Source organism: Malaclemys terrapin, chromosome 14 (genome assembly GCF_027887155.1).
Source record: "Malaclemys terrapin pileata isolate rMalTer1 chromosome 14, rMalTer1.hap1, whole genome shotgun sequence".
NCBI classification, from domain to species: Eukaryota; Metazoa; Chordata; order Testudines; family Emydidae; genus Malaclemys; species Malaclemys terrapin.
The window spans coordinates 12,683,775-12,700,332 of NC_071518.1; the positions used below are offsets into that span (position 1 = coordinate 12,683,775).

General features: G+C 37.2%; 1 protein-coding gene across 1 annotated transcript in view; it reads right to left on the bottom strand.

The window, feature by feature from the left end:
* The window catches only part of WWOX (WW domain containing oxidoreductase), a 680,961-nt gene that overhangs the window by 253,180 nt on the left and 411,223 nt on the right, over positions 1-16,558 (bottom strand). The gene's annotated exons all lie outside the window — the stretch shown is intronic.

The window sequence follows — 16,558 nt, forward strand, 5'->3', positions numbered from 1 at the left end:
AATGTTTGAAACGTTATTAGAAAGAACTTTTTAATCCCTGAACTACAAAATACAAAAACTGCATGTAAAAAAAATTGCCGTGAACACATGGGATGATGAAAAATTGCTGTGCATATTTAGTTACTCCGTTGTGAAAAGAAAATGACTTCCTGATTTTGTGGGGGTGTTCCTCCGTTGGTGGCAATGCCAATTAGCCAAAAATGTAATACATCTGTGCATAAGTGGGAAACAAAGCATGCTAAATATTGTGCGAGTATATACTCATAACAAAAACCATGCTCCAATTTTTAACTCAATCGCTGAAAAGATTTTGCAAAATAATTCTCTGTTGGGCTGGCAGGTCCTTTTTCTTTAAAGCCCACATAGAATTTTTATTAGAACTATAAAATCACTGAAAATAAAGATGCTTTAATAGACACAACATTAACTATGGTGCTCTGAACATGGTACTGTAGTATAGAACAGTAATATTTCTTCTGTGTATAAAGTACAGCACAGTATAGGTAGTATGCATGGACAGTCACAAATCCCTAGCATTATGCCAAGATGACAGAGTACTTGTCTTTTTTTGTTCTTGTGCTGTAATTTATCTTTTAAAAAAATGGACTCCGGTTTTCCTGCATACGATGTCATAATGGCATTACTCCTGCTGGAAAAGATAATCTACTTTACACTATCCTCCTTTACTAGGCACAGTCATTTCCCAGAAACAAGAGTATACACATCACACTAGCTGAAAATAAGCTGTAAATTACTGTCAGTTCTTTGAGAAAAATGCCTATTACAGCTATCCAATGCTTTTCCTTCCCTTTGTTTACAACATATATAAGATTTGTTGAAAAGTTTGTTAAGCCCTCATATAGGACCAGAGTTACAATGTTTCCGCTGATGTCAACGAGACCACATACAACAGAAAGAGCCCATGTGAGTGAATCTGTCAGTAGGATCAGGACCTTAAGAAGAAATGGTTCTCTATACATTTAATTTGATATAATGATGTTTCCATTATGTATCTTTTTATCAGTACTAGCTGTAATTTTAACACTAACATTATTCTCATGCTGTTACACCATAATACACCTTTTCGAGTTATATACACCTTACATTCAGCATACCTTTATTTATTTATTTTATTGGGAACACTATGGGGCAGGATTAAAACTTTTTTTTTAAACAAGAATTTTGATAATGTGCAGTCTTCTACAAAATTTCAAATACAGTGAAAAGAAAGCAATGATCCACATAGGCAAGAAGAGAAACTCTTGCATAAGTGAGAAAATTGCGATATAAATGAGAAAATCACTTAAAAGGATCAAGAAAACACTATATCAAACGAGGAAAAGGATATCATAAGATTTTTACACCCACTAGGTAAAAAGCAGAATTAAATAATGTTGATATAACTAGGTTGAAATGCGGTAGAGGTAAAGTTTGATATAGCATGTTGCCTGGGGAGGTGTATCTATGATCAGAATGACTATGCTGAGTCCAATTGCATTGAAATGTGCAAGTTCTCTTTTGTCTTATGGTTCACTTCATTTGAGCCAGAGTCCTCCATGACCATGCTGCCTTCTGGTGTTTCTAAAACAACCTGCCACTTCATATGAATATTCTCTTTCTTTTGTCTTGCTATTTATATCCATTTCTCAAAAGATAACATATTAGTTAAAAACAATTTTGTAAGGGCTCAGAGTGCTTTAGCAATCTATCTATAGACAATACATTTCCCTGCTTTTATGTACAACATGTGGTGAATTGATCTTGTTCCACATATCTCAGTGGAGAAACACATCATAATGGGTCTTGGATTGGCCACTGCTGTTTATATGAGGTCTGTGCCAGAAAGAGGTGTACTTTGTCTATGGGAATTAATATTTTTCAAAGAAAATGCCTCAGGAGCCATATTTCAAATAAGTGTACATACCAATTAATTTGGTGCCTTCTTGAACTCCAGTTAGGACTACGTTGTTTCTCCTAGCACGATTCTCAAAATTGTCTGTTTTCTTTTTTACGTAGGTGATTTCCATGTAAGTCATATGGCAGCCATGAAGCTATATTGTAAAGTTCCAATTCCACTGAGATTTATTTTCCTTTTCTGGTTTCTGCTTCTCTTAAAAAGGAATTTCACTGTATTGGAGAGGGTCAGTCAACCTGATATAACCTTGGTGTCCCATTCCTAAGGTGGGACGTGCTCCAGCTCTCATGAAGATCTACCTACCATTTCAGAGTCTGGTGTAGAGACACGTTCTATCTGCAGGTTACTGTCTTTCAGCTAATGAAAAGTAACTGATTACTCCAGTTATCTTCTGAGTTTCTTCTGTCACCTTTGACCAACAGTCTTCTAGAGACATTCCCACAGACCCAGGAACCAATATGTCCTTTGAGGGGTAAAGTAGGAAGTAAATTACCTTGTTGCTGACTGACAGATGGTTTGGACTTGAGCCAATTTTAGTACCAAACTAGCACTTTTAAACATCCCTTACTTCACAGTTTTTACATTACTATTTAAGTTTTACTTTAGTCCAAATATCTGGCCTTATAAAAACACCTGTAGCACAGTGGGAGAAAGAAAAAACATTTTAAGAGAAATAGAAAAAGGATCCTTGTCAAGTCTGCCAGTGAAGCGGATATTCTGAAAAAGTGATGAACAGACTGAATTTTATCACCATTGTTGCGTTGATTCAGTTCATTGGCTGAAGGAGGACCAATGGAGTCACAAAGATCCCAAAAGTATAAGAATAGATTTGAATAACTGCTTGTAGAAGTTCTATAAGCTAGTAAATTGCATTAAAACAACATATATTTGAAATCATGTATCGCACCCACCAAGGCTTCTGTAAACAGCACTCTAAGCATTCCACTTTTGGCACTGCCAGTTGTTCTGGCCTCCCCGCCCCAATTTATTTATTTTAAACATAATTTTTCTATGCGTTTAATTTTGAGTAGTCCCCTCAAGGACCAAATTTTTAAAGGCCAGCAAAACAGCTGAGATGCGCAAAATGCCTGCACACTATTTGTGCATGCACAGGCAGGTGTGCATGAAACACACACTTCTGTGATTGCTGTGATCTGCCTTCAAAACCACATCCCCTTCAGCAAGTCCCTAAAATAAACCCATACATGAAAAGGCTAAAAGACATTAAAGTACATATCTGATTTTGTCTCTGTTAGAATAAGCTCTTCCCTGTGAAGAGTTGGTTCCATTCAATTCAGGCTGAACATTCCTGTCATGAGTGACAAACCATTCTACGAAAGAATCAAGGGACTGTATTCCACATTGCTATGCTTTTGATCCAGACAAATCAGGTTATATAGTCACTGTTATTAATTAGAAACTGTGTTGAAGTAAAAACATTTTAAATAAACCCAGGGATTGAATGTTAAAGCTGTCATTTTTTACATGACCTCATGATTCAAGGATTAATGGACCTTAAAACAACCATAAAACACCAAGGCCCTGTTCTAGTTTAGAAGGATAAGAATAGTTTTATTTCTGCTTCAGTATGCCAGTCTTAAATTCATTGTGTGTCACTGGGCACTGTAAACACTTTTAAGTATTTTGACATTGTGGTATAAGATGCTGCTAATCTGTTTCCTGCCTGACCTTCATCAGTTCTAAACATGTTACTATTCATAGGAAAATCCAAGAAAAATAGCATAGGCCTAGTGAAAAAAAATATTGTGTCACATAAAAGTAGAATAATGTTTACAATGTTCAGATTTCATTTTTTATAATAAAAAAGTCCCAGTATCATTTTGTTTTCCCTATCTTTTCATCAATTTATTTTAGTTAACACTTTTTCCCCCCTTAAAAAACAACAACTATGTAACACAAGATATTCATGGAGTGGTTAAGAATAATTGGGGTTTGGGAACTTTTCTGAATCCAAAGGTGAATTTCTAAGCTGAGTCAAGATGTATATAGAGAATTTCCAGGAGGCAGACAAGATGAAGTAATTACTATTATTGTTTAACCAAAACTATGAAATATATGCTGTAGCTCAATCAAGACCCATAATGGACATTGACAGAGTTGTGATATATTGAAACCCACAGTTCATCCAGACTTATCACCACTGATTTTTTTTTTTATGATAGCGGGATACTGAATTAAATCTGAACAAGAATAAATCATAAAAAGAAAAGGAGAACATTTTACTTATTTTTTTGTACTTCATCAGAGTACAGGTGCGGTGCCATAAAGGTCAAAACAATGAGCTGGAGACCAAGAAGATCCCGAGTTCTAAGTCTTTTGCTAATAAGTGACTCATTGGAGTGACCTTGAACAAGTTGCTTGATCACCCTATTCCTCAGTCAGAAAAGCTGGAAAACTAGGTAAGGAGCACAACCTCGCTTAAACCAAATGTAGCATGTGAATGCCTTGCCTTGGTACATAAAGTACATAAATTCTTTTCCACTATTTTCTAGTATATATAACTCCCCCCCCCCACCTCTCATCTGATCTAAACTGTAATGCACCAGTTAAAGTGAACTTTGTTTCACAAATTATTTGGATTGATTTCTCTTCCAAGTGTTTTACTGAACCTAATTAGATCAAATGTAATTTGGATGCCCTCTTATTTTTCTAATTTCTTGAAGTATAAAAGGAGAACTCCAAAATAAAGGAATAGTGCAATTGTGGGGAGGCTATACAACTATTAGAATAACATGCCAGGGATTTTTAATAACCAAAAGTGTTCAGGACCTCAAATTTATTGCCAGAATCCATATTTGTTATGACAAATTGTACTCTGAACTCTGTTACTGGCTCAGAAATGTAGACTAATTGGATTGCTAGTAAGAGGTGCATAATAAATACTTTTGACATTCATATTTTAAAGGAATTTAATTCTAATAATCACAAAAGATTCAAAAGGTTTATTATGAGTATAAATGTGCAACATGTTTTTAAAAGCAATTTAGTGCTGATGGGTCTTATATTTTTTTTCCTGAAAACCTATCCCATCAAGGTAACTTTTGCTATAAACAGCATTTTAAAATTATCACATAAAAACTATCAAGCACTAAATTAGAAAAAAAACCCAGAATTTTGAAAGTGATAGTTAAATTTATGAAGCAATTCTGCTACACTCAAAGGCTTGTTGCTTGGCATGCAAGCAAATTCTGGAATGTGTTTTTGATATGCAGGTGAGTCTGTCTACATTGTGTTAACAGATGAGGGAAAGGATGAAATCAACAAAGGCTATGAAATTACAGCCATATGTAGAACACATGTTCTTTGGACTTAAGCTTGTTTGCATGACTAATAGAGATAATATTAAAAGTCTTTTCTCATTTTTTTTGGCTCAGTGCCTTTTTCGCTACCTCCAAGAGCTGTTAATTTTGTTCACTGCTGAGCAAAAGTCAAAGCCAGAGTCTAAACAGCTTGTAATGAGTTTTCAATGGCCCATCTCACTGAAATTGAGGGCAAAGGAGCAGTAGACTTAGACACTGTCAGCCCTCTGAATTTATTATTGAGGGTGCAATGCGTTCTGTGAAAAATACACAGAGGAGGGGCTGAGAATTCTGTAGGTTTTACATTAAGCACCTTAACCAAGATATGTATTACTCATTTAAATACCTCGACAACACAGATAAACACACAGAAATCAATTGTAATGTAGCTCAATTAACGGTGTGATTGGTGGTGTAGTGCTTTCCAGTAACCTTATTTGGCAGCAGCTTAGTACTGGAAGCTTAAATCCCATCCCTGAAAAGTGATAAGCACCTCGCTGAGTACCTTCAACTCAATTCACAGTTAAGTCAGTAGGAGTTGAGTGCAGTGTTGTTGTAGCCATCAGTCCCAGGATATTTAGGGAGACAAGGGGGGTGAGGTAACATATTTTATTGGACCAACTTCTATTGGTGAGAGAGACACGAGCTTTCGAGCCTACACAGAGCTTTTGAACTTATGAAAGCTTGTCTCTTTCACCAACAGAAGTTGATCCAATAAAAGATATTACCTCATTCACCTCATCTCTTTAGTAGGACTTGCGGACACTCAGCATTGCCCAGGAGTCTGTCACAATGTTGTAAGTCCTTAGTTACTGCACTTTATTGACTGGAGGAAAAGGCACATGATTTACGACGATAGCCATCCTACTTACATTTGTGAGCTTGTCAGATCTTATAAGCTAATGTAGTCCATATATTTTTGGGGCGGAGGAAGAGGGTAGATCTCCAAAGAAAACCCATGTTTTTGCAGGAAGTGTTAATAATTCAGTTGGTAGCGTTTTCCCCTCTGTATATTGTTTAACTAATCAATTTTATTAACCTCTACATAAATTATATGTCCTGTATTTCTACCTTTCTTTCTGGTTTTTCTTTTAACTACACTGTCACAGACTATGATCTTTAGTGCTTTATCTTCGCTGAAGCTTAAAGGCCTGTAGTTGCATTCATGGTACTAAGGAAACCTGGCTTTACAGGCTGAAGGGTGAAAAATAGCACCAATAAATGGTTAAATACTTTCTAAAAGAAAATTTCTAAAATTGTTTGTAGATAAGAGGCATATTTAGAACAGCGCATGTTGTGATATGGTAGAAAGCTTTGACTAGTTCTCATCTCAGATGATCTAAAAATCTCACCTCTTGTAGTAATTCCAGAATCCCAAACTTCTGTCATTTAAACTTTTTTTTACTATATCAAACATACTTTATAGCCCACACCTTTGAGCTCTGGTTTTTTGGTGGTGTTTTTTTTTTTTTAACTGTACATTAGCCCTTTCTTAACACGTCACTAGTTATATTGGGAATAGTACAGATGAAATTTTACAATGAAAATGTTTTTTTTTTTTCATGGTATTAGGCCAGGTATTAATGTCTCCCCTTCTGTTGGCATCACTAAGAAAAAATGTGTTTCTGATCACGACTTCCATTCATAAATATATATGAATTCTAAAAGTTATGTTGCTGTATTGATTGAGATACATTTATACATTTATTTTGTCTAAAAAATCCAAAGACTATACTTTCAGTCCTCTTCAAGCTGATCTCCAATTCTATGCACCCAATTTTTTCAAAGGTAAGTTGCACCTGCAAATATGGATTTCTAGATGATTTGCATGTGTAAATTAGCACATGCAAAATGGGTGTGCCAGAAAATAGACTAGCAATCAGATAAGCAAATCTGGCCCCAAATTTGACTTCATTTGATATTTTATTTTGTTTCCCAATGTATTTTCCCAAGGAAGTTCAAGTTAGATGCCACATATAGGGTTCAGCAAGGTCCAAGATCGCACAGTCAGTGAGTAGCTCAGCCCAGATTATTACCCAGAATCCTTGTGGCTCCCAGTCATTTAAACTAGCCACTGTGTCTTAGTCTCCTTCAAGTAAAGAGCAGTAGAAGGGTTGTCATTTGCTCACTGTGGTGATGTGCCTATTCTTTTGTTCTTTTAAAAAAGGAGAGAGAGGCGCAGAAGTTTTTGAACTCCTACACAATGTATCACATATTCTGAGGGTGAGATTGTGGGGGAGAGATTGAAATGTCTTTAAATAAAACTGGAAGTATTTAAAAATACTAAGATCAGAGGCAAAATATGTACCATAACATTTAACACTTCACACAGGAAAAGAATGGTATGCAGTCAGAAATACAAAGGCAAGAAATCACATGACTTAGAGTAACTTACTGGGAATAAATTTAACTCCTTTATATTCAGTATTATTGACAGGCATTATGTTGAAGTGATTGATATTTTAAATGCATATGAATGGGAACTCTACATCACTAGCTACTGAATACACTATGGAAATACTAGTACATTGAGTGCAAGTGAGTGGAGAAAATGTGTATCAGCAAATATAAAAGTATCTGCAAAAGGAACTCAAAAGCCATAAGAAGAGAGATGAAAACTTAATTCAGGATGAAAAATGTTTTACCATGTTGCTAAATGTTTGCCAGATAGTCTACGTATTCATTCTTAAATCCTTTAAACTCTGCAAGCAATACTCTTAACATATGATACACCCCGAGTTCTTTAAATTCAAATTCTTTTACTTGTAAAAATAACCCACAATGTATATTCTGTAGTGTCAAATAAAAGGGTTTGTGCTGTTCAACAGGAATGTCACATTTATCCTCATTTCCATATGCAACACATAATAGCTAGCTTATACAGGGCATAAGACTTTTCAAATAGGTCCCTGAATAAATAGTACTACAGAGAGTTGTGTATGTCATCACATATAATAGAATAGATAGTATCTTGCACCATGCGTTAGAGGGGATAGATCCTCTAGGTCTCCTTTACAATTTCATCATCATATAAAACACTTTCAAAAATTGCCATAATCTGGCCATGCAAGCAATTCCAGTTTTCCAGTTTCTGTTTTCCTCGCTTCTCATCCTTAGTATTGTCCAGAGGATTTCAGAGGCTTGTGCACAACATTTAGCAGCAGAAGTAGAGTAAGGAACAGTAAGCCATTTCAGTAACAGCAATCTGTACATCCGCCATATGGATACTAATTTAGATTGTGCAATCTGGTTCACAATAGTATCTATTCCCTGGATATACTGGGCTAAGGGACAAGCATGCTATGAACAGTGAAAAGGCCCAGACCTACATGCCATCAAGGATCAAAGGCATGCACCAGTTTATCTTCCAATTCTCATTGCCTATCCTATTATGGTTCAGAGGCAGAAATTAAAACAAACATTTTATATCTGTGCTGAATATACACGTGTTTCTAGAAGAAAAAACAACAACAACAAAAAACAAACAGGGCCCTTTCCTCGTATTTGACTATTATGCCAATGTTGAAAAGTCCCATTTTTTCCCATGGAACAGTGAACATTTATACAATCATTAAAAGATCATCTTGCACCATATTTTTTCTCCTTCTCAGTTTTAATACATTTTTATAATTGCATTGAAGATATTCTAACCCTGTTTTTAGTGCAACGATTAAATTTATGAACCGTGACAAACGTATCATATCAAAGACCACCCGAAGAATAACAATGTGCATGTCAATAGAAGTAGTCGGGGCTTCTGCTTCTGAGAAATTCGTTTTTTTTTTTTTTTTTTAAAGGATTAGGATGAAAAATAGGTAACAAAATATTATCCTAATAATAATGAAATGGCAACAGGATACCACATTTGTTCCAAAAGGAAAAGTAACACATGTATATTATAAAATATACATACACCACAAACCTTGACAAACATATCATATAGACCAATTTAGACATAGTATGATTTCAAATAAGAAAGATCTAGTGTGTAGCATGTTTTTCACTGATGTTGTCAGCATGCTTTCCTGAATAGCAAGATTAATTCTAGTTACTATACAGCTTTCTGAACAATTTTTACTTCTAAGATCAATTTTCTATCTGCTTAAATTTCTATGCGACTCCCTGACCCCATCGCCACAGCATCTGAGTGGTTATTGTCTTTGTTACACTGTTCTTTGTTAGTGACTGCACTCACAGAATGTAAATAGTCTGCAAGTAAAAAAAACCAACCAACCAAAAAAAAAAAAAACCAAAAGTTAGGCATTCACACCATATCATTGATTAGACATTCATTTAAACATGCAACCCCCAAAGAATTTTTGTGAGGATTCCTAATTCTAAATATGTTTAAAACAAATATATTCTAATGGAATATGAGGTGTGGGCAGGTGTATTTCTGGAGTTTACCATGTGCTTCCCTTTACATCAACACATTTTTGAAAAACAGCAAGAGAGGAGAGAAGAGAGAGTGTAAGTTCCTAGTTTCACATTCCCCATCCTGCTGAATTATTACTTTGCCTTTTCTGCATAAGGAAAAAAATGCTGAGGTCCATAAAGAAATGCAGGTAATTTACACAATTTTTAAACAGTTATTGTGACAAAATGGATTGAATAGGTATTGTAGATACAAGAATACATAAATGAAATGCATCCCACTGGAAAAGCTTTTTGCTCACATTGTCATTTACAGCTTCTGAATTAATAGACCAAGAAAGGCACCACAGGCACCAGCAAAATGCAGTAAAACCATTGGCAGCCAGTGGTGTCTCAAAGTTTAATTCCCCCGGGGAGAAAAGGACACTGCCTAATCTGTATTCAGTCCTGACATTGTCCACATCTGATATGGAACATTAGCTACTAACTCTCTCAATAGACTAGTGTCCTTCAGTTTATATTACTTTATGTTAATAGTAGAAAAATTACCCACAACATCATTTATCATTGTTATACTGTACTATACATACCATAGCTTATTTTAATATATTTATTTACCTCTAAGAGGTAGAGAAATATTATCTATCTATCTATAAATATATGATAAATATATAGAGACAGAATCAATGTGGAATAATAAAAATTAACTGGGATCTCCAAGTTATTTAATTGCATCGTGAGTGACAAGATTGTTTTTGTCTGAGAATACCATATTTTGCTGTGTTACAAATCTTAAGGAATCAGCACATAACAAAATGTTGCATCTTAATCATAATATGTTTTGCTTTCTCTTCCTACTTGTGCAGCAGCTTTCTGCGCTGCTACTGCATCCTTGATTCTCCTTCAGCTATTTGACTTCTGACATATAACCTATCACTTAGGAGGGCAGGATTTCTTTTTTTAAAAAGGGTTAAGTATATACCAATGCAGTTCCATGGATCAACCATCAGGAGCTACCTAATGCTGCTGCTTATATTTTCTGTCTCAAAACTCCAGTATGTTTGAAGACACTCCTACAGTTAATGAAGTGTACTGTTACCCCAGAATGGCAATATTATTTAACTTTTTGAAGAGGGCCTTAAAGTCTAAGCTATCAATGAAGTTATTAATGGTGGTCCTATTTTTCAACAAATTTTGGCCAGAAGGGATCATTATCATCTAGTCTGACCTCTTGCATAGCACAGACCACAGGATTTCACCTAGTAATTCTGGCAGCAATCCCATAACCTCTTGATGAGGTACTGGATTTTTTTTTCCTGAAAAAAAAACTACTATCTTGATTTAAAGACTCCAGGTGATAGAGAATCCACCAAATCCCTAGCTAAGTAGTCCTGATAGTTTGCAACCCTCACTGTGAAAAACTCGTACCTTATTTCCTGTCTGAACTTGTCTAACTTCAGTTTTCAGCCCTTGGATCTTGTTCCACTTGTACCTTTCCACTGTGAGGCCATGTTAAGGGTACTCTAGAACATGTGTTCCAGTAAAGTTCCAGCAAGCAGACTCCATGGGCTTTGTAGCAGATTCTATGGGCTCTATAGTTTAGATCAGTGGAAGCTAAATGGAGTGTCTGTCAAAACTATGAATATCTTCTGATTTGAGAACTTCCTTTTGTTCTACTGGTCACCAATGTTTGTGTCTGTTAACGCAGTAGAGTTGTGGGGCTTCTTTACATGGGTACACTCAGGAAAGTTAAACCAAGTTAACGAATGGTGCAAATTAAAAGTTGATTAATTAATGCCTGTGTGGGGACACACATTCAGAATTTACCTCTGGTTTCAGGTGGGTTTCTACTCAATGAGAGCTAGTGTAAATATACGTACAGAAGCAGGGGGATCACACCTCTAGCTCACAGTGTAGATGTAGCCTTATTTAATTTGGATTAATTTTCCTGAGTGTCCCTATGAAGAGAAGCACTTGTATTCTTATAGCTTTCTCTCCTTAAGGAGGAAAGTAATATTATTATTAAAGGTTTTGAGGCCTTTTGTCTATAGATGTTCACTGAGATTTTTTTTACATCACATGGCTTTTCAATGAGCTTGTGCATTTATCATTTATATTTTGCACTCTCTTGTGCAAATCAATCAATAAATAGGCATTTTCTCAGCCCTACCTTTGCTCAGAGAAAGTATGATGCACAACAGATTCAAATCCAAAAGTGGATATAGAATGGTAGATAAAGAATTGGTCCTGAGATACTATGTTGATGGGTGATCTAGAAATACCATAGCAGCTGGACAGATAGGTTATGCAGATAAGTTAGACAGATAGAAAGACTTGCTTGCACACTCGTTCAGGTCAACTGGTGACCTGAATGCCGCTAAGGAAAAGGCAACAGCTGTTTCAAGTATCACTGAAAGAATGATGGAAGTAAATTAAACCACAGATGGAGTCCAACACCTGAAGGGGCTAGTCTGGTAAGCAGCAGTCTATGCCTGAGAAACACACTTAAATGTTGCCATATGGAGTGCTAGCAGAAGACAGAAGGGGATGAAAACTCTTGAGTATCAAGATATCAACCCAAAAGATTAAGTATCAAATTATTGGTAATTTAAACAGAGAGATTGTCTGCCTAAGCGTTTCATGTTTCAAATTTATAAACTACTGAAAATATGTTAACTAGATCAGGAGTAGACCCAGTCAGATAACTGCACTAGATGGAGGACTCCACTCAAATAAGATTTACTGTAAAATAAGTTCCTTGGAAAAACAGAAGTTAGAGTTGGGAAAGATCTATAAAAATCACAATCACTTCCTCTTGAATTATATTTTTTTCCAGTCTGAAGTGCACCAGATGTTAAACTGATACTGCATTTGATGTTAACCAAAAGACTAAGAAGCCGCAATCATATCTCATTAAAATATCTGTACATACTGAGGCAAAGTAGCAGCCAGCTTTTAACAGAAAATAAGAACAACAAAATCACCCTCTTTGAATTACGGTATACTTCCATCAGAGTCCAGAATAAAACTTTATTTGAAAGTAGGTTCTACAGAACAGTGAGCAGAAAACTATCAGTTAGTGTAGCACTGTTTGGCATAACCAACAGTCCCTGTTCAGGAAAGAACCAGGACTAGCCTATCAGAGGTGTTAAAAGGTCAGGGTTCTAATGTATTGATAGAACTGAAAATGGAGGCCTGGACAGCATATGTCCTCATGATGCCTTGCTCTAGCTAATTTCATCTGTCCCTTATGAACAATGAAATTCAAAATGTTAGTGAACCAGCTAACTGCCGTTCTGTGGACAGCTGCAGCATATAGCTGGTATTTTAACAATACTGCTAAATCCATCCATCTGCATAAATTAGGAACATATCCTTGTCATCCAAACTGACAACAGGTGCACAATATGAAAGTTTGTTACTCTGCCAAGTTAAGTTGGATGACAGCACTCCTTAGATATTCACCATGCACTCTGCCATGGCTATAGATATTAAGTGATAGGCAAATTAAATGGCAATATATAACTATTCACCTGAGAAAATATGTATTAATGCAAATTTCACAAAATATGTCTCTCTTCATCATGTACTCTCACCTAATTTTATTAAACATATCCTATTGTAACCCTGTAATAAACATGGATTCATGTTTCAAAACAAATTAGAGACTTCCCTTCATTTGTCCTCCATTTTTACACATGGATGTCATCTTAGAGATCATCAGATTAAAAAATATTGTAAGTGTGTGCACAATTCCATTTTTAAGAGTTTTCTGAGTTTTCATTAAAAAATACATTTTCAAGTGGTTTTAGAACTAAGATGTAAAAGGAATCTCCAAGCTGAGAGTGGATGATATAACACAGGGGTCGGCAATGTTCGGCACGCGGCTCGCCAGGGTAAGCACCCTAGTGGGCCAGGCCAGTTTATTTACCTGCTGACACAGCAAATTCGGCCGATCGAGGCCCCCACTTGCCACGGTTCGCTGTCCTGGGCTAATGGGGGCGGCAGGAAGCAGCGCAGGCCGAGGAATGCGCTAGCCGCGGCTTCCCGCTGCCCCCATTGGCCCAGGACGGCGAACCGCGGCCAGTGGGGGCCACGATCGGCCGAACCTGCCGCGTCAGCAGGTAAATAAACTGGCTCAGCACGCTAGAGTGCTTACCCTGGCGAGCCACGTGCCGAATGTTGCTGACCCCTGATATAATATCTCGGCCAATTCAAGCATTCTTAAATGAGCAGAAAAGGTTTAGCTACTTCATATCTACTTTTGAATTCCAATAGCTTAAAAGCAGCTTCATCCCCAAATGAAATTTTGCAGGTCATTAGCCCATAATAATTAAATCTCTTAAATTTATGAACATATGAAAATAAGCCACTGTACATGGGAGGTAATCTTTCCTGTTTAAACATTTTATTCAAATCTTCAGAAGTTAAGTTCTTTTTTGGACTGTTCAACCATTAATAATGGAAGAATGGAGTGTAGTTTAAGATCTTATTTAAAAATCATTCTAATGCAATTGACAGTTTATATAGGGCGAAAAGCTTTTCTCACTGTTTGCATTTTCAGAATGTTGTACTTCTCAACAAAGGTGCTATTTTCACATTGGGACTCTCAACTGGGTTGCTTCCTCCTTGGGGGAGAAATGAGTGCTGCACAGATTCACAATTTTTTTCTTAGTCTATTTCATTCCTAATATGTACACAGTTACTGTTCACCCTGAACAAATATAGCAAAAGTGGTGGAAAAGATCATTCTGCTTTCAGAAAGCCAACAGCACTTATGTCACAGCACCTTTTCACAGGGACAGCTTTTCCAGTTCTTTCTCCAACTGCTTTATAAAACGCTCTTCCCCAGCACTGACCAAACCTTCTTCCACCACATGGACTCCTTTTGTTCCGAGTCTAAGCATGTCTTTGGTCAGGTGAATCTGGGTGTTATAAATCGGTTTGCCCACCCCTTTAGCTGGTGCCAATCTGCCTATCTCGCTAGGAGGGAGCCAACCTATCACACCTTGAAAGACTTTTCTCCATTGGCTGCAAAACGTGGGGCAATGTGCAATTACTCCAACCAAGTGTCACTATTAGATTGTTAATCATCACCTCAGATACTGTGAGGTTCTTGTGCTAAAGCCCCTTGGGTCGAATCCTTTAGAGCAGGGGTCAGCAACGTTTGGCATGCAGGTCGCCAGGGTAAGCACCCTGGCGGGCCGGGCCAGTTTATTTACCTGCTGACGCAGCAGGTTTGGCCGAGCACGGCCCCCACTCGCCGCAATTTGCCGTCCCAGGCAGTGGGGGCTGCGCTTGGCCGAACCTGCCGCGTCAGCAGGTAAATAAACTGGCCCGGCCCGCCAGCGTGCTTACCCTGGCGAGCCGCGTGCCAAACGTTGCCGACCCCTGCTTTAGAGAAAGTTTCATATTAACATTAATTCCAGCGTTTTATTTTTCACCACTTCTGCTATGACAATAGCTGGCATATTAACCTATCACTTTTATTCTTCAAAAAACATATTTTCTCCAGCTCACAAGTTGTTCAACTCCAAACTCTGCCTCTAGAAATCCAAGACCTAGTGGCACAGATCCTTCCCAACAACCATTCCACGTCTAATAGAGCAGGTTATTTTGTACATATCAATGATGAAACGTAGTAGACTATAGAAATGTAGTAGCTATAGAAAAGTGCTACATGAAAAACTGTTTTGTAAACTCCATGTTCTGGTTCAGAAAAAGTAAAATGCTTTTTAAACGTATATTCAGATTCATAGATTTTAAAGCCAAAAGGGACCATTAGATCATCCAAATCTTATCTCCTTTATGATACGGGCCATAGAATTTCATCCAGTTACTTCTGTGTTTAGTCCAATAATTTGTGTTTGACTAATGCATATCATCCAGAAAGGCAACCAGCCTTGAAATAGTTTGGATTGTCTCCCTTACAGTACTGTTACCACTATGTCTGAGAGTAGAAGAAATCTGAATGGAAATCTGGAAACTAAGCTAAGATGTAAAACCTAGAAACCTTTTCTTTTAAGTCCAAACCGCTCAGTGCTTTTGCACTACAACAGACAATGACAGCACACACAGTGCAGCATCTACAAACGCTAACAGGCAAAAACATCTTTGACTTAGGGGTGACGGAGAGAAAGCCTGAGTGTGTCTTACAGATGATAACCTGAAAAGTGTGGGAAAATACATGCAAAGACCACATAAGCTTAAAACACTTGGATGTGTGTCCCTGATAGCATAGTGATAGCACTGTGGGGCAGGACACAGAGGCCTTACATTTTCTACTCTCTAGGCCAGTGGAGCTTAGATATGTTGTAAAACAAATATATTACACATTGGCAACAGGAAAGGGAAAAAGACAACTGCTGGCTGCTTGAATGTATCTTCCTACCAATGATTCCAAGATGAAAGGAGACTGCTTGCCAAAGCTTAATAGCTCCATATTAGGCTATTTATAGTTTTGTAATAATTGGGAGCAGGAGGGAGATGCTCCCGTTCAGGATGTATTTTGTTATTTTTAGGTTACTTTAATAGCAGCATGATCTTGAGAAGTGTTTAACATCCAAGACTCCCAATGGCATCAATGGGAGCATTGGGTAGGCGCCATGTCTCAGAGGCAGGGCCCAAAGTCCATACTTTCCTGCTTAATTTACCATCTTTTAAAATGTTTCCTCTGCTTTTCTTGAGGCATGCTCTCTTGTCCACTGAGACTGACTAGGATTGACTGTATTTCTACAGATTGGATTGTGAGCTGAAAAGACAGTGTGGAGATGTGGTATCAACAGAGAGACAGTAATATCAAGCTGAAATATTGCGGGAAAAAGTGGAAAGAGAGAGAGAGAGAGAGAGAGAGAAACAGCATGTGAATCACGAGAAAGTCTGGAGGGAGAGAAGGACTGGGAAGATGCATGAATGACAGATATAAGTAACATGAAGGCAGATCCTGAGC